Source organism: Artemia sp. Qi Xiang Cuo, chromosome 10 (genome assembly GCF_049724085.1).
Source record: "Artemia sp. Qi Xiang Cuo chromosome 10, ASM4972408v1, whole genome shotgun sequence".
In the NCBI taxonomy this organism is placed as follows: domain Eukaryota; kingdom Metazoa; phylum Arthropoda; class Branchiopoda; order Anostraca; family Artemiidae; genus Artemia; species Artemia sp. Qi Xiang Cuo.
In genome coordinates this window covers 74,809,009-74,828,716 of record NC_142803.1, presented here as the reverse complement: position 1 = coordinate 74,828,716, position 19,708 = coordinate 74,809,009, and the positions used below count along the sequence as shown (strand labels likewise).

Sequence of the window (19,708 nt, the reverse complement as noted above, 5' to 3'; positions counted from 1 at the left end):
GGTGCAACTTCATTTTCTTCTTGAAGCGGTTGACGGCGTTTTGAAAACATAGTGTCTTGGCTAATGGTCCACGGCGTCTGAACCGCAAATAGCTGCGTCGTCAGTGCAAGGGATTTCTAGCACGTCTGCGTACTAAGAGAAGAGTCAAAAGGATAAAAGCGGGAGTAGTGGGATTGGATCGGGGAACTAAAAGGCAACTCACTGCATCCTTTTCAGCCAAATACAATAGCAAGCTCAAATCGCCAAAATAATTTGCAGACGAAGACATTTAAGAAACTGTTTTAAGCGCTTCTAAAGGTCTATAAATAGTATACAAAATGAGAAGCTTCAGTGTCGAAATCGGACTGTTATCAGATTTTTCGGTTTAGGTTGGACATTTGTCAGATTTTGGATCACCATGGTATCAAGAAAGTAGTCGGATTTTCTGTGGTCGGATGTCGAAATTTTCAGGATTTTCAAAAAGACAGAACAGAAATCTAGTTGGTACAAAGTGGAAGCAACCATTTCAATACCCACCGTGTTAACTTTTTTAAGTATCCTTGGCTTAATGAGCTGGTGAAAGGTGTTTTCAGGTCCCTCAACAGGGACCTGAAAATTTCCTGTCTGGTAAACATTGTTGAATACTATATATAGGCTGAATTCGTAAAGACTAGTCCCCTCTGAATGAGCTAAGGTGTTAGCCTAAGCTGAAAATAGCGTTGGTAGGCTATTGGAGCTCCACTTTAGTAGTTATTTGCATGCAAACAACTATTTGGTCAGATAGTCTATGCAAACATCACAGCTGTGTGCAAAATTTTTTAAAAACTATCCAATTTTCCAAAATATAATACAAGTTCATGAATATCAACTTCTGAAGGATCCCATGAAATCATCTAGATGGGCAAAATGGAAATACATAGCCTACATTGCCTTTTTATTTGACCTAGTTTTAAATAATAGTGAGCAAGTAGCACAATTCTGGGAGGTTGACATGCCACTCAATATCCCTAGACTTTAGGCCTAGGCTGATAACTATCCTAGAGCATTCTACTCTTCTGAATAAAACAGCTGTCACAAATTTTTGACTAGCCTAGATGTGTTTCAACATTGAATGGCCTTGGGAGGAGGGCTACTTGCTCTTTTCTGTCTTTTGACGCTTAAAAATATCACTAGGCTAGAACTTTTCATTTCTAATTTAATTAGGCTAACTCCTCTAAAAATTCTGATTGTATTTCTAGATGGGCTATTTCCAGACATTTCAAACCTCAAAAATTTGGATTGAGCAAATTTGGGTAAATATATAGGCTAGGCTACCTAATCATATTATTGAGTAACAACTAAAGTGAATATTCCATTCAATGCCTTTTGTATGCTGATTACAAATTTAATAATCATTTCTAAATTTTAGCCCCCCCCCCATATATGCCAATTCAGGGTATCTAGGCTATTTCTATATTAGGGGGGAATTAGGGTAAAGTTTAAACTTACCTCCCATTTACATCCGAAAATAAAATTTGCCCCCAACCCTAATGTAGAAATATATATCCTGAATTGGCAATTGGGGGTAAATTTTAAACTTACCTCCCATTTACATTAGAAATAAAATTTGCCCCCCCCCCCTTAATGTAGAAATATATACCCCGAATTGATATATATAGGGGGGGCTAAAATTCATTTCCAATAGAAATGATTGGTCAATATATACCAAATCATATTATTGAGTTAGGACTAAAGTGAATACACCATTTGATGCCTTTTTTATGCTGATTACAAATATAATAAGCATTTCTATCGGAAATGAATTTCAGCCCCCCCTATATATGCCAATTCAGGGTTAGGTTAGGTATAGCCTATATAGGGGGGGGGGCTGAAATTCGAGCCTTTCAATTTTCCCCACCGTATTCCGATATCCTAAACTGCTGCTATTTAAATTATCCAAATCAAATTTATCCGTATTCAAAAATCACAGTTGCTGTTATGACGTCAGCAGCTAGTTAACAAACAGTGCAGAGCAGAGATATTCATTCAACAAGGAATGAAATGCTCCTCCAATTCAATACCCAAATCCATTCTGGAGATACGCCCTTTTGACAATCTGCATGCGCATAGCTTGTTTGATTTTAGTTCAAATTCCCCGTCAATAATTTGTATAGTTTTCACCTTCCTACGAATAACATTAATTGTAATAGAATCTTAGTAGTAATGGAGTAGTATTGGGTTATTATAATTAGTAGTAACAGTGGTAGCAGCAGTAGTAACAGTAGTAGTAGCAGGTACAGTTTGCCTTTTGATCAACAGAACATCCCGCTCATGATGCCCCTGAAGTTTCCTCTTCATAGGAAAAGCCGTTCCAAAAGTTTTAATCATATACCTGGATCAACAATCTTTATAAACATAGAATGTTTTGATTTAGTTTAAGTTTCTCCTCAACGTTTCCTCAGATATTTATTTCAATATCCTCAGCCTCAGATGTACTCACTACAGAAGTAGTAGTTTTAGTGATAGTAGTGGTGGTGATAGTAGTAGTTGTGGTAGAAGTATATCCAGCAGTAGTTTTAGTAGTAGTAGCTTACAAATATTGACACCCTTTTGACAACCCATCACATAACATGTTCTGATTTAGTTCAACACTCTCCTCAACATTCCCTAAAAGACTCGTCTTAATGCCATTCGTATTTTGGGAAAGTAGAAGTCAAACAGGCATATCTTTCCTCAATAACATATACCATTTGTTAGCAATGAAGAAATTGCCTAACTTTCAGTCCTTGCCCTGAGGCCTCCAGGGGGTGGGGGTTGAAATCCCCTAACGCTTAATTACCAAACTTTGACTCTTAAAAAGGGCATAGAAACCTGTCATTACTATTACAATGAGTCCCCCCACAAATTATATACGTCCACCCTTTCTATAAAAATCTTATATGCCCACTGGGCATAGCTCACAACCCTTGCCGTGAGAACTGTGGCGGAGGGGTCCTTCCTCACACACATAATTTCCATCCACGTAAACTACGATGAAAAAAAAATGCGGCCGGCAAATTTTTTTGGGAGGTATTTAGGACCTGATGTGTGTGGGGGGGGGGCTGGATGCTCGTAAAAAATTTTCAACCCTAAAAAAGAGCATAAAAACTTCGAATTTCAAATCAAATAAGCCCCATCTGAGATTTATACGACTACCCATTCTATAAAAACCTTATGGTTGCCCTTCATCGTCACTTTTGACTCTTAAAAGGGAACTAGAACTTCCAATTTACAGCCAAATGAGCCTCCTCTAAAGTTTATAAAACTATCATTTCCATAAAACCTTAAATGCCCCCAGGCAATAATTTAAAAGCCTTGCCCCCATCCTCTGGGGGTTTATTTCAACCCCAAAAACCTTGTTATATGATATTTGGGAAACTTTCAATAAAATGGCTATCTCAAAATTCCTTTTATATATATTTATGGAAAATAAGACGTGGGGGGGGGGGAAGCTGCCCTCTGATCACTTTGAGTCTTATAAAGTACACAAGAACTTCTGGTTATACATCCAATAAGCCCATTCCGAAGCTTATACGACCACATTTTCATTCAGAACCTTATATGCCCAAGGGTGTAACTTTACAGCCCTTGCCCTAAGGGCTAGAGGGGGGGGGTTCATCCCTAAAGACTCAATTTTGCCAGACCATTCAGCAACACTTAACGAATCGGCTGTCTCAAAATGATTACTGGATGTGCTTAGGGAATGATGGGTGTGGGGGGTGATAGCGACCCTCCAATCCCATTTGACTAATAAAAATGGCACTAGCCCCATCACTTTCCAATTTATTGCACCCTTTTGAGGCTTCTACGGCAACTCCTTCTCTACAAAGGGTCTTGATCTAAAAAATAAGCAACACATTGTGTGTTGCTTACCACATCGTTCTCTACTTAGGCAGCGCTATTGGGCTGCCTATGATATAATGGAAGCGTAGCTTTGCATGGATAAGCTAATTTTAGCTATAAGTTTAGCCATTATGGCAGAGTATACGACAGAAATCAGACAAAAACATACATTTAGACATACCCTGTCTTCAAATTAATCATAGGCATCACAATTGCGCTGCCTAAGTAAAGAACGATGTTGCCACAATGTATTATTTATTTGTCCTAGACCAGGGCACTTCATTTCGAAGGATTTGCCGTAGAAACCTCGAAAAAAGCTCATTCAATTGGAAATTGGAGTGGCTGGTGCCTTTTTTAATAGTGGAAAGTGATTGAAAGGCAACTAAAACCCCTTCCACGCCATCTATTTACCCAAAAACATCCAATCAAAATTTTGAGATAACCATGTTGTTCAGCGTAGTTGTTTTCCAGATAGAAATTATGTTTTTGAAGGGGACACTCCCCCAAAGCAATCAGGCCGAGAGTTTAAGTTGTGCCCTGGGGGCATATAAGATTTTTATAGAAAGTGGTGTCGTAGAAGCTTCAAAAAGGGCTCATTCGATTTGAAATTCAAAGGGCTAGTGCCCCTGTTAATAGTCGAATGTGAGTGGAGGGCCATTAGCCCCCCTCTCACGCCAATCTTTTCCACAAACACATCCAATCAAAATGTTAAGATAGCCATTTTGTTCAACGTAGTTGAAAATTTTGAAAATTAGGTCTCTGAGGATGACAACCCCTCTACAGCCCTCAGGGCAAGGGCTATAAGTTATGGCCGGGGGGCATATAAGGTTTTCATAGAAAGTGTTGTCGTAGAAACTTTAAAAGGGGCTCATTCGATTGGAAATTAAAATGGCTAGTGCCTTTTTTAATAGTAGAAAGTGATTGGAAGGCAACTAACACCCCTTCCACGCCCAGCATTGATCCAAGCACACCCAATCAAAATTTTTAGATGGCCATTTTGTTCAACGCAGTTGAAAGTTCTGGAAATTAATTCTTTGAGGATAATAACCCCAGCCTGTAGGGCAAGGGTTAAAAGCTATACCCTGGAGGCGTATAAGGTCCTTATGGAAAGCGCTGTCGTAGAAACTTCAAAAAGGGCTTATTCCATTGGATATTGAAATGGGTAGTAGCTTTTTTCATAGTCGAAAGTAATTGGAGGGTAACTAGCCCCCCTCTCACGCCCACCATTTTCCCAAACACATAAAATCAAAATTTTGAGATAGCCATTTTTTCAACGTAGATGAAGGTTACCGAAATTATGTCTCTGAGGATGACAATCCCCCACAGCCCTCAAGGCAAGGGTTGTAAGTTATGCCCTGGGGGTATATGAGGTTTTTCTATAAAGCGATTGAAAATTAAAAGGGCTAATGTTCTTTATAATAGTTGAAAGTAATTGGACTGCAACTAACCCCCCTCTCAACCCCACCATTTCCCCAAACACCTCCAATCAAAATTTTGAGATATTCATTTTGTTCAACTTAGTTAAGATTTATGGAAATTTGGACTTTTAGGATGACAACTCCCTCGGATCCCTCAGGGCAAGGGTTGTAAGTTATACCCTGGGGGCATATAAGGTTTTTATATAGCGTTGTAATAGAAACATCGAAAACTTCGAAGGGCTAGTGCCCTTTTTAATAGTCGAAAGTGATTGGAGGAAAACTAACACCCCTCCCACGCCAACCATTTTCCCAAAAACATTCAATAAAAATTTTGAGATAACTATTTTGTTTAATTATAATAAGGAACGACCTCTTGCCTATACTAAATTTTATACACCACTTAATTTTAGTATAGGTTACTTATTCATCCGGGTTGCAGCGGTAGCTACCAACCTAGTAAGAGACGTTATAATAAGGAACGACCTCTTGCCAATGCTAAATTTTATACGCCACTTAATTACAGAATGGGTTAGTAATTCAACAGATAGCTTTGCACTGGAACATCGTAGAGAGTCGTTCAATCGCTCATTTTAAAGGAAATTAATGGGGTTAAAAACCTTTTGTAATTAAAACAAATTATTTTTACTACATTTAAGAAATTTTAATTATATTCATAAGTCATATATCATAATATATCATAATTTTAATATATAACATAAGTAAAAATTTCCCATACGGAAATTGAACTCAAGCCAACTGGGTGAGAGCTATCCCAACCTTTAGACCACATAGGATATATTAAAATATCCGATTAATGAAGTTAATGTTAAAGAACAGATTATAAACCTAGTTAGCTGTCTGATTATTTGAGGATCGTTTCTTATTATTCCAAAGAAGAAAAAGCCGTAGGTTTTTTTCCTTTTTTTAATTTATTATGTACACTATTGATCAATGACGTCATAGTCGTTGGATGCATATTGGATGCAGTCGTTGGAAATAAATTACATAATATCTACCCGGTTTGGAATTTAATAAGTATTTTAAGGCCAAAAAATCAAATTTTTTATATATCTTATTTTTCAGTTTAGAATCGCTAAAGTTATTATGTAAACTTCAAAAATATTTATGATCCGGGTTGCAGCGGTAGCTAGCGACCTAGTAAGAGACGATCACGTCCAATGTTAAGAAATATAAAAACCCATAGTTCCTAAAAGAGGAGTCAGATCAAAACAAAAAGTACACCATTAGAACCGCCGTGTCCGAAACCTCTATAAAGGAAACTTACCGCCCTTTGGCTTTAATAACAAAGAAAATATATTGGCTTGAAAATCAAGCAAATTGACTTTTACCACGTTATTCTCCACAAACGGGATATTTTTTTCTCTTTTCTTTCTTTTCCAGAGATAGCTTGGCACTGGAACATCTTAGAGAGTTGTTCAATAGCTCATTTTAAAGGAAATTAATTGGGTTAAAAACCTTTTGTAACTAAAATAAATTATTTCTAAAAGAGAATAAATTTTTCCACCAAAAACTGCATTTTCGATGTCTCTTCGCACTGCAGTATTTCAAACATTATACCAGCGGTAAGATTTGAACCCACGCCTCCGAAGAGACTGGTGGCTAACACCAGTGCCTTGGACCACTCGGCCAGGCTGCCTCTCATAAATAATATATATGTGAATCTGGGTTGCAGCAGTAGCTAGCAACCTAGTTATAATAAAGATCAAACTCTTCCCTATACTAACTTGCATATGCAACTTCACTATAGTTAAGATTACAGTATTTATATTTTTACATTAAAAGACGATCACAGAAATAACAAACCATTCCATACATTGGACTTGGTTAGCTACTTGATTGTTTGAGTTTCGTTTCTTACTATTTAAAAGAAGAAAAAGCCGTAGGCTTTTTCCTGTTTGTATTTATAATTAAAAAACGAACTCAAGTCCAAAGAAACTGAACACTGTGGTTCATTCATATTATCTTCATTATTTTAGCTAGAATGTAAATAAACAAGTTTCTTTTTAAAATTTTTAATTGAAAATATAGTGCTTTTAATTCAACATATAAAAAGCTCTCCCCGACGGGGAATCTAACCCCCTTCTCCCAGGTAACAAATGGGCATACTTACCATTAGACTATCGAAGACTTATAAAATAAGAGTTACATATAAGATATGATAATAATTTTTTAATCCGGGTTGCAGTAGCTCATATAAAAGATATTGCACATATCCATAAATTTCCGAATCCGAAATCACCATAAATTTCTTTTCGCAATAAACTTTTTCTTCTAAGATTAACCGAAACAATAGTTATCATTCCTGATTCAGGATCAAATGGCTGTTTTTTTTTCTCACTAGACAGTTTTTCTGAAAATGTGTTTGTCAACTTTTTATTACTATTGGCTCTGGTTCGCACTTTACTAGGTTGCAGCTGCAACCGTATCCATCATCAATGCGGAAAATGTAAGTTTCATCTGATATATCTCAAAACCTCATAAAGAACAAACCGTGGCATATAGCAACTAAAAGCTAAGATAAGGCAAGTATTTACTGAAATACAATACAAGCATCTTTTGAAAAGTTCATTTTCTGAGACTCGTCGCCATATTTGATGTACTTATTTACATAATTCTGAGTTTGGTCTCTTATTAATTTAGTTGAGAAAAAGTCATAAGCTTTTCCCTGTTTTTAATTACCTTTGAAAACTCTATAAAATATATGTCTGGAAAAATGTGAATCAACTAGTTGCTCTTGAGAAGTCATATTTATCAGTTCATTCATTTGGGGGAGGCTAATTATTTTTATAGATAAAATCTGACTGAAAGCAAAAACAGAAAAAAAAATAATATTGCACATGTGTGCAAATGAAATAATGGAGACAAAAGAGGCCATTTATTTTCTGGACATAAACTTGCTTGAAAGCAATAAAAAGAACATCCCCATCGGTGGAATTTGAGGAGACATTATGATAAAGAACGACCTCTTGCCTATACTAAATTTTATGCGCCACCTAATTATCGTATTGGTTAGTAATTTAACAGATAGCATGGCACTGAAACATCGTAGAGAGTTGTTCAATGGCTCATTTTAAAGTAAATTAATGGGGTTAAAAAGCTTTTGTAATTAAAACAAATTATTTTAATTACACTAAGAAATTTTAATTATGTTCCTTAAGAAATCATCATAAGTAAAAATTTTCCATACGGAAATTGAACTCAAGCCTACTGGGTGAGAGCTATCCCTACCTCTAGACCATATAGGATATATTAAAATATCCGATTAATGAAATTACATAAAGGCTCGATCATCGAATTTAAGCTGAAACTAAGTAAAGGACAATTATGCCTCCATATATTCACAGTGATGTATAAGATTTCCCATTACATCTGTAAACTGTTCCAGAGTTTCCGGTCCATACATTGGAAGCTTTTCACTAAACATGCAACATTTTTTGATTATTACTATGAAGTTTTGCGAAAGCATCTCTAGCTGACTTTTCAACAAAATATATTCTTTCAGAGATAATTTTAATCTTTAATTTTGAATATTTTTCGTAATCTCGGTAAAACATTCGTAAAATTTTTCTCAATTTACAAAGATCAGCCTGTGCGTTCTTTGCAGCTTGTGTAAACTGCAAAAATATCCATGGTATCCGAGCAATAGTTTGAATATTTCAATACAAGCTAGAAAAATACCTTAAAATGTTAAAATTAGTTTTATTTTTGGTTAGGTTCTAACTACCCGATGTGGGATTGACTATGTAGTTTCAGACCAAAAAATTCCATTTTTTAATATATCTTAATTTTCAGTTTATAATCGCTAAAGTTATTATGTAAACTGAAAAAATATTTATGATATCTGATCCGGGTTGCAGCGGTAGCTAGCAATCCGGGTTGCAGTGGTTGCTAGCAACCTAGTAAGAGATGATCACGTCCAATGTTAAGAAATGTAAAAACCCATAGTTCCTAACATCCGGGTTGCAGCGGTAGCTAGCAACCTAGTAAGAGACGATCACGTCCAATGTTAAGAAATATAAAAACCCATAGTTCCTTAAAAAAGGAGTCAGATCAAATTCAAAAGTACACCATTAGAACCGCCTTGTCCGAAACCCCTCTATAGTAAACTTTCTGTCCCTTGGCTTGAACAGCAAGGGAAATATATTGGCTTGAAAATCAAGAAAAGTGGCAGCTACTACAACATTTTGCCTAAACGGGATATTTTTTTTTCACATTAAAGAACAAGCTTTCGTCCATAGTAATTGAAGTACTTAGTGATTAATATTAGTCATGTTAAAGATTGATCAATTTTATGCTAAAGAACGACATCTAGCCCATGTTAACTGAAATATAAATAGGGACTATGTAATTTTCATCGGTATCATGTTTACATTAAAGGACTATCATTGGAATAATACAACATTGCATTGGACTTTGTCTAGCTAGTTGATTGTTTTAGGTTCGTCTCTTACTATTTCAAAGAAGAAAAAGCCGTAGGCTTTTTCCTTTTTGCAATCAGGTTGTTTAGAACACAGGGTGTGAGTAATCTTACTAATGATTACAATAAACTGAAACCTAGTCCAGGTTGCAGCGGTAGCTAGCAACCTAGTAAGAGACGATCACGTCCAATCTTAATCAGGGTTGCAGCGGTAGCTAGCAACCTAGTAAGAGACGATCACGTCCAATGTTAAGAAATATAAAAACCCATAGTTCCTAAAAAAAGGAGTCAGATCAAATTTAAAAGTACACCATTAGAACCGCCTTGTCCGAAACCCCTGTATAGTAAACTTTCTGTCCCTTGGCTTCAACAGCAAGGGAAATATATTGTCATGAAAATCAAGAAAAGTGGCTGCTACAACATTCTGCCTAAACGGGATATTTTTTCTTTTTTTTTCTTTTGTATCCAGAGATAGCTTGGCACTGGAACATCGTAGAGGGTTGTTCAATAGCTCATTTTAAAGGAAATTAATTTGGGTTAAAAACCTTTTGTAACTAAAATAAATTATTTCTAAAAGAGAATAAATTTTTCCACCAAAAACTGCATTTTTGATGTTTTTTCACACTGCAGTCTTTCAAACATAATCGTATACCAGCGGTAAGATTTGAACCCACGCCTCCAAAGAGACTGGTGGCTAACATCAGTGCCTTAGACCACTCGGCCAGGCTGCTTCTCATAATTTGGGTTGCAGCAGTAGCTAGCAACCTAGCAAGAGACGATCAGTCCAATGCTAAGAAATATAAAAACCCAAAACTCCTAAAAATACAGTCAGATCAAAACAAATTACAGTAAAGAACGATTTCTCTCCCATAGTAGCTGATATGTTACATTAAAAGACGATCATTGGAATAAAAAGTTATTGCATGCATTGGACTTAGTTAGTTACTTGATCGTTTGAGGTTCGTCTCTTGCTATTTCAAAGAAGAAAAAGCCGTAGGCTTTTTCCTGTTTGTAATATTTTCCTGTTTGTTATCAGGGTTACAGCGATATCCAGGTCGCAGCGGTAGCTAGAAACCTATTAAGAGACTATCACTTCCAATGTTAATAAATAAAAAAAAAAACATAGCTCCTAAAAAAGGAGTCAGATCAAAACAAAAAGTACACCATTAGAACCGCCTTGTCCGAAATCTCTGTATAGGAAACTTTCTGTTTACAATAAAGAATTATAATAAAGAACGACCTCTTGCCTATACTAAATTTTATAGGCCACTTAACTATAGTATAGGCTAGTACAGTTATTATATTTAATGTTAATATATTAATCCGGGTTGCAGCGGTAGCTAGCAACCTAGTAAGAGACGATCACGTCCAATGTTAATAAATATGAAAACCCATAGTTCCTAAAAAAGGAGTCAGATCAAATTCAAAAGTACACCATTAGAACCGCCTTGTCCGAAACCCCTAGATAGTAAACTTTCTGTCCCTTGGCTTAAACAGCAAGGGAAATATATTGGCTTGAAAATCAAGAAAAGTGGCAGCTACTACAACATTCTGCCTAAACGGGATATTTTTTTCTTTCTTTTCCAGAGATAGCTTGGCACTGGAACATCGTAGAGAGTTGTTCAATGGCTCATTTTAAAGGAAATTAATTGGGTTTAAAATCTTTAGTAACTAAAATAAATTATTTCTAAGAGAGAATAAATTTTTCCACCAAAAACTGCATATTTGATGTCTTTTCATACTGCAGTCTTTCAAACATAATCGTATACCAGCGGTAAGATTTGAACCCATGCCTCCGAAGAGACTGGTGGCTAACACCAGTGCCTTGGACCACTCGGCCAGGCTGCCTCTCATAATTTGGATTGCAGCAGTAGCTAGCAACCTAGTAAGAGGCGATCAGTCCAATGCTAAGAAATACAAAAACCCAAAACTCCTAAACATAGAGTCAGATCAAAGCAAAAGTACATCATTAGAACTACTTTGTCTTAAACCCTACTAGATAAATAATGAATGTCGTCATAGAATTATATTAGACCTATGACGTGAATAGAAAAACACGACATTATGTTGTTGTTTCTGAAGAAATCATGAAATAATACCATTGCGCCATGACGTTTTGAAATATCCGGGTTGCAGCGGTAGCTAGCAACCTAGTAAGAGACGATCACGTCCAATGTTAAGAAATATAAAAACCCATAGTTCCTAACAAAGGAGTCAGATCAAAACAAAAAATACACCATTAGAACCGCCTTGTCCGAAACCCCTGTATAGGAAACTTTCTGTTCCTTGGCTTGAACAGCAAGGGAAATATATTGGCTTGAAAATCAAGAAAATTGACTTTAACCACGTTATTCTCCACAAACGGGATATTTTTTTCTTTTTTCTTTTTTTTTGTATCCAGAGATAGCTTGCCACTGGAACATCGTAGAGGGTTGTTCAATAGCTCATTTTAAAGGAAATTAATTGGGTTAAAAATCTATAGTAACTAAAATAAATTATTTCTAAAAGAGATTAAATTTTTCCACCAAAAACTGCATTTTTGATGTCTTTTCACACTGCAGTCTTTCAAACATAATCGTATACAAGCGGTAAGATTTGAAACCACGCCTCTGAAGAGACTGGTGGCTAACACCAGTGCCTTGGACCACTCGGCCAGGCTGCCTCTCATAAATAAATATATATGTGATTTTGGGTTGCAGCAGTAGCTAGCAGCCTAGTAAGAGACGATCAGTCCAATGATAAGAAATATAAAAACCAAAAAATACTAAAATAGAGTCAGATCAAAACAAAAGTACATCATTAGAATCACCTTGTCTGAAACCTTACAGTAAAGAACGATTTCTCTCCCATAGTAGCTGATATGTTACATTAAAAGACGATCATTGGAATAAAAAGTTATTGCATGCATTGGACTTAGTTAGCTACTTGATCGTTTGAGGTTCGTCTCTTATTATTTCAAAGAAGAAAAAGCCGTAGGCTTTTTCCTGTTTGTAATATTTTCCTGTTTGTTATCAGGGTTATAGCGGTATCCGGGTCTCAGCGGTAGCTAGCAACCTAGTAAGAGTACACATTAAAGGACGAGCTATAGCCCATAGTAACTGGAATCCGGGTTGCAATAGTAGCTTGTAACCTAGCAACTTAGTAAGATACGATTAGGCCCTACAGACAAAATGAAATAGTTACATTAAAGAACCATCATTGGAATAAAAAACTATTGCCTAAATTGGACTTAGTTAGCTACTTGATCATTTGAGGTTCGTCTCTTACTATTTAAAAGAAGAAAAAGCCGTAGGCTTTTTCCTGTTTGTAATTAGGTGTACATTGTATATTGTTACTAAGGCATGTAGTTCATTTTTTACTATTCGGGTTGCTTTTATAATGACTTATAATAAAAGAACGACCTCTTGCCTATATTAATTTATATTAAAGTTATTTTATTTGGCTAGGAGGTAGCTAATCCGGGTTGCAGCGGTAGCTAGCAACCTAGGAAGTGATCCGGGTTGAAGCGGTAGCTAGCAATCCGGGTTGCAGCGGTAGCTAGCAACCTAGTAAGAGACGATCACCTCCAATGTAAAGAAATATAAAACCCCCCAACTCCTAAAAAAAGAGTCAGATCAAAACAAAAAGTACACCATTAGAACCGCCTTGTCCGAAAACTCTATAAAGGAAACTTACCGCCCTTTGGCTTGAATAACAAAGAAAATATATTGGCTTGAAAATCAAGCAAATTGACTTTTACCACGTTATTCTCCACAAACGGGATATTTTTTTCTTTCCGCTTGATTTTTTTTCTCAGCTAGCTGGGCACTGGAAAATCATAGAGAGCTGTATAATAGCTCATTTTAAAGGAAATTTCAACATCTAGTGCCTTTTGTAATTAAAATTAAAATACTTTTTAAAGTAGAATCAATTTTGTCAAAAAATTGCATTTTTGATGTATTTTCATGCTGCAGTCTTTTCAAAGATATTTGAATTTTGAAGCAATCAAACAGTTCATGGTAATGAACTCTATAGTAATAATAGCTACTTGTCTCAATAGTAACCAAAACTCCTGGAACCAAAATTTTCTTTTTTGGCTTAATCGTTAAAATTATTATGTAAACTGCAAAAATATCTTTGATGCCTAATCAGTAATAGTAATTTCTCAATTTAAAAAAAAAAAATGCATGAAAATTTATAATTAGTTTTACTTTTTGTCTCCTGGAAGAAATTTTTTTTCCATCTCAGTTCAAAGTTATTAGTGTATCATGGAACCAAACTTTTTTTGGTTTGTAACCCGTAAAGTACGTATCTCCATATTATTGTCTTATAATTGAAATTATTTTAGTTTTCAGTCCAGAATCGCTAAACTTATTATGTAAACTGCAAAAACATTTATGATGTCTAACCAATAATATTAATTTTGTAATTCAAACAAGATAAATACCTGAAAATTTAAAAATTAGTTTTTTTTATGCTAGGTTTTAGATACTCGACACGGGGTATTTTGTACTTAATAATTTTAAACCTTGAAAAAATATGGTCTCGCTTGAAAGGAAAAAAAGAAAGAATAACCAAAAAAAAACTATCAAAATAGAGCAATCCAAATTTCTACTAATAGAAAACTTTACTACACAAAAAATAAAGCTAACATCCTGAAATATAGGAAAAGTTTATTTAAAAGAGATAAAAATGCCACCGAACGCAATAAAGCTCGAGAACGCGTAAGGATTGCTACTAAGATGTCTTGTGGTCCAGAATTTAAGAAAATTAAATATGACAGAGCAAAACAGAGGTATGTTACGGATCAGGGGTATCGAGAAGGGAAAATTGAGACAGCCAAACAAAAGAGCAAGGAACGGTATGATAACGAAATAGATTACCGAAACAAACATAAGAAAAAAGTTGCTACCAGAATAATGGGTAGATACTGGGGTGACAAAAGCTCTAATGAAAAAATTAAATTCTCTGCGAGGTTGTACCGAAGAACGCATAAGGACAAAGGGAAAAATTACGTTAAGAAATACAAAAAGATGGCAAAAATGCAGGCTGATCTTTGTAAATTGAGAAACATTTTACGCATGTTTTATCGGGATCACGAAAAGTATTCAAAATTACAGATTAAAATTCTCTTTGAAAGAGCGGATGCTGTTGAAAAGTCGGCTAGAAATGCTTTGCAAAGCTTCATAGCAAAACAATAATCATAAATATAGCATAATAACAATAGTAAAATAATGTAGAATAAAATTAAATATCTTCATTTAATGTTGTTCTCTGACCTTAAATACCTTTGTTAATTGACCTTAAATATAATGCTAGCTACCGCTGTAACCCGGATGGGTTTTTATATTTCTTAACATTGGACGTGATCGTCTCTTACTAGGTTGCTAGCTACCGCTGCAACCTGGACTACCACTGCAACCCAGATTCCAATTACTATGGGCTATAGTTCGTCCTTTAATGTAAACAGATTCAGAATGTTCAATGTTGTTCAATGAAGTTAATTATGTAAAATAATGTCTGTAACATATTTTTATGTTGTTACTACATGTTGTTACTTCAATAAAAATATTGTACACATTACTTTGTTATATTTCTGTTATCTTAGGAAACATTACAATGCTAAGCACTTAGAATGTTATTAAAAAATTTGAGATTTTTTTTTTATTTGAAAAAAAAATTAGAATTGATCTATAACTTTTTTCTTTTCTCTAAGAAAATTCAGAATAGAAATTTAAATTCCTTTGTGTATTTTTGAAATTAAGAACTGAAGTGGAAGATTTCTATTTTTCTCTGGAGAAATTAGAATTGAACTGTAAGTTCTTTAATAAAATTCAGACTTGAGTAACTTTTCATGATCAACGTATAACTTTTTCTATCTTCTATGAAAAATTTAGAACAGTAATTTCAAATTTTTCCATCTCTTTGAGAAAAATCTCAACTGAAGTGGAAAATTTTTATTTTTTCTTGAAAAATAGAATTGATCTTTAACTTATTTCTTTTCACAGGGATAGTTAGGAAAAGAACTTGAACTTTTCTTCACATCAATGAGAAAATTAGCTCCTTATCTTCATAATTTATAATGAACCACATCAATCCTTTATGTAATTTCTTATCTCTGCTAGAGCCTCAAAATATTCCTTGTTTGAGTTTTTCCCTGCATTTATCTCTTCTTTTAGCTGGTAAACTACTTTATATAGAAAGCTGACGTGTTTCTCTTCAAACCTTGCTGTATCCCGAGAGATTTGTTGGGCCATTTTTGTAATCGCTGGCTTAGCTACCTTTTCCCAATGTTTCGGAAGGCTTCTTTTCTCGACAGTTTTCAGTACATCTAATATCTTTTCTGTTGCGTTTGTAAAATCTTTGTTTCTCAGTACTTCAGTATTCATCTTCCATGACAAATTTCTGAAAGAAGATTTTTTCTCTCGTTGTTTTTTAATGTGGCAATCACAGCTTGATGGTCGGAAAACGGTGCAATTTTGTTCTCGATTTTCTCTATTTGTGGAAGGATCTCACCTGACGTGTATATGCGGTCGAGTCTAGCTCCTCCTCCGTACGCCGTCCAGCTTATCTGAGTGAAACTCCTTGTATTCACTTTTTCTTTCCAAACGTCTAGAAAGCCTGCATCACGCACGAATCGTTTCAGTGACGAGCAAATATTGTCACTTTGTGCTATAGCATCTTGCTTGTCTGTTATGCAGTTAAAATTTGCACCCACCTATCTCACACCTGATAATTCTCCCGTCTGTATCGGTTCGAACTTCTTTTACCTGGATGTTTTCTTTATATACTATCGCCACGCTTCCTCCATTCTCATTGCAATTCGTAAAATACTTATATTCAGGTTCTAAACCTTTTAATTCGCTTGTGTCGTTCTCTTGTATAAATGCTAAGTCTATTCTTTCTTTTAGTAGATACCCTTTTAGCATTACTTGCCTACTTTTTTGCTTTATTCCATTTACGTTCAAAGTTGCGAATTTTTTGGAAACTCTTGCTGACTTATCACCATGTCTTCTGCATTTTCTCTAGTTCTTGCTTTCTTGGTTTCTAATCCTTCTACTGACGAGAAAGACGTATCAGCGTAATCGATTAGTTCCAAAGCCTGGTTTGCCGAAGGGCTGTTGCTGCTCTGTACGATTTCTTCCACACTATCTATCATACCTTCGATGCTTTCAAGTCGGCTCGAAAGTTCAGCTTGACCTGTCAGTGACTCTGTTCTTTGCGATCTTTTGTTCATTTTCATACCCCTAGTGAGTACTCCCGGCAGTGAGCTACTCCTGCTGCGAGCCTCTTCGAACTCTTCATCCTCGCTATCAGTCTCTTGTCCTTTTTTCTCCAGTTTCCTTTTTCTTTCTATCTCGTCCTTGTATTCACGGGTCGTTTTCCGCTTTTCCGATCTTGCGAGTTCGTGTTTCATTTTCTCCATTTCGCGATCTATTTTTTCTTCCTGATTCTTACGCGCATTTGTCTTTTCCTGTCCATTTTCTTTTTCTTTGGGTCTCAGGCTGGTTTGGTTTGCAGGTTGTTTTTCCGGCCGCACGTTGCTTTGGCTACTAACGGCATTAGGGCCACTTGGTTCGGATCTTATATTTCTTTGTGACCTCTGTGAGGAAAAAGGACACTGAGCTGCTAAATGTCCTGTTTCATCACATATAATGCAAGTTTTGATCTGGCCATCGTACCATATCCGCATTCTCATTCCATTCACGAAAATGAAAGAAGGGATGTTCTTATCTATTCTCATGCTTGCTATTGCTCTTGTTTTGGCTGTTTCGAGATATCCGTCACCAGAGTAATACTCACGTTTGCATGAGAAAATCCTACCATACCTTTCCAATGTCTCTTGGATATCTAACAACTCCATTTCTAGCGGCATTCTTTCTATTTTCACGAAAGTGGGTTTTGTTTCGCAACTTTCGACATATACAAATCTTCCATCAAATGATAACATTCCATCTTCAGTTTTAGCGAGGAACTTTTGGAGCTCGTTGCTAGTGGTGAACTTCACATACATATTTTTTCTATATCGCAGCCCTGATTCGTCTATACCTATCAGGTTCTCTTTTTCGACTCCATAATGTTTCAGCCACCTGTGTACTTCTACCTCCAAAGGTACATCTCCATCCGGGAAAGCCACAAAGCTGAGAAACGCAGTGTTTGTTCGTACATACCTTGCTGGTACCCCTCCTGGTTGTTGCGTCATTCTTTTCTCTTTTAAGTTTCCTTAATAGGGGTTTTGGACAAGGTGGTTCTAATGGTGTAATTTTTGTTTTGATCTGACTCTTTTCTTAGGAGTTAGGGGTTTTTATATTTCTTAACTTTGGACGTGATCGTCTCTTAATAGGTTGAGAGCTACCGCTGCAACCCGGATGAGATCCTCTTGACTAACACCATTTATGATCAATCCTTATGTCCCGCTATACAAGTTTGTATAGGCAAGAGTTCGTTCTTTATTGTAATCTCAATTATTACTTCTCGATACGCCTGGTCGGTTGAATACCTTTGTTTTGCTCTCTCAATTATTACTTCTCGATACGCCTTGTCGGTTGATTACCTTTGTTTTTCTCTATATATTATTAATTCTCGATTCGCCTTGTAGGTTTAATACATTTGTTTTGCTCTATAAATTATTACTTCTCGATACTCCTGGTCGGTTGAATACCTTTGTTTTGCTCTCTCAATTTTTACTTCTCGATGCGCCTGGTCGGTTGAATACCTTTGCTTTTCTCTTTTCAAGATACTATCTCTGTTGTTTGTGTAGTACTGTTTTTTCAAATTGCGTATAGCTTGCTTCGATCTAACCATTATTCTAATCAAGAATGAGAGAATTTACATCTGTGTCGTTCTTAAGTAGTAATTATGACGTCACGGCGTAATGATTTTATTGACGTCAAGGCGCAATGATATTATTTCATGACGTCATCAGAAACAACAATATAATTTCGTGTTTTTCTATTCACGTCATAGCTCTAATATAAAGCTACGACATTCATTATTTATCTAGTAGGGTTTCAGACAAGGTAGTTCTAATGATGTACTTTTGTTTTGATCTTACTCTATTTTTAGGAGTTTTGTTATATTTCTTAGCATGGGACTGATCGTCTCTTACTAGGTTGCTAGCTACTGCTGCAACCCAAATTCACATATATATTTATTTATGAGAGGCAGCCTGGCCGAGTGGTCCAAGACACTGTTGTTAGACACCAGTCTCTTCGGAGGAGTGGGTTCAAATCTTACCGCTGGTATACGATTATGTTTGAAAGACTGCAGTGTGAAAAGACATCAAAAATGCAGTTTTTGGTGAAAAAATTTATTCTCTTTTAGAAATAATTTATTTTAGTTACTATAGATTTTTAACCCAATTAATTTTCTTTAAAATGAGCTATTGAACAACCCTCTACGATGTTCCAGTGCCAAGCTATCTGTGGAAAAGAAAAAAAAAAAGAAAAAAGAAAAAAATATCCCGTTTGGGGAGAATAACGTGGTTAAAGTCAATTTTCTTGATTTCCATGCCAATATATTTCCCTTGCTGTTCAAGCCAAGGGACAGAAAGTTTCTTATACAGGGGTTTCGGACAAGGCGGTTCTAATGGTGTACTTTTTGTTTTGATCTGACTCCTCTGTTAGGAACTATGGGTTTTTAAATTTCTTAACATTGGACGTGATCGTCTCTTACTAGGTTGCTAGCTACCGCTGCAACCCGGATATGGACTAAGGTTCGTTCTTTCATGTAATTATTTCTTAACATTGAAGGTGATCGTCTCTTACTAGGTTGCTAGCTACCGCTGCAACCCGGATACCGCTGTAACCCTGATAACAAACAGGAAAATATTACAAACAGGAAAAAGCCTACAGATTTTTCTTCTTTGGAATAGTAAGAGACGAACCTCAAACAATCAAGTAGCTAACTAAGTCCAATGCATGCAATAACTTTTATTCCAATGATCGTCTTTTAATGTAACATATCAGTTACTATGGGAGAGAGATCGTTCTTTACTGTACCGCTGCAACCCGGACTAAATAAGTCTAATTAT

At 35.8% G+C, this 19,708-nt stretch overlaps 1 protein-coding gene across 1 annotated transcript in view; it reads right to left on the bottom strand.

Annotated features, from left to right (window-relative positions):
* LOC148948161 (palmitoyl-protein thioesterase 1-like) overlaps positions 1-19,708 on the bottom strand; it is a 635,005-nt gene that overhangs the window by 346,439 nt on the left and 268,858 nt on the right. The window lies entirely within an intron of this gene.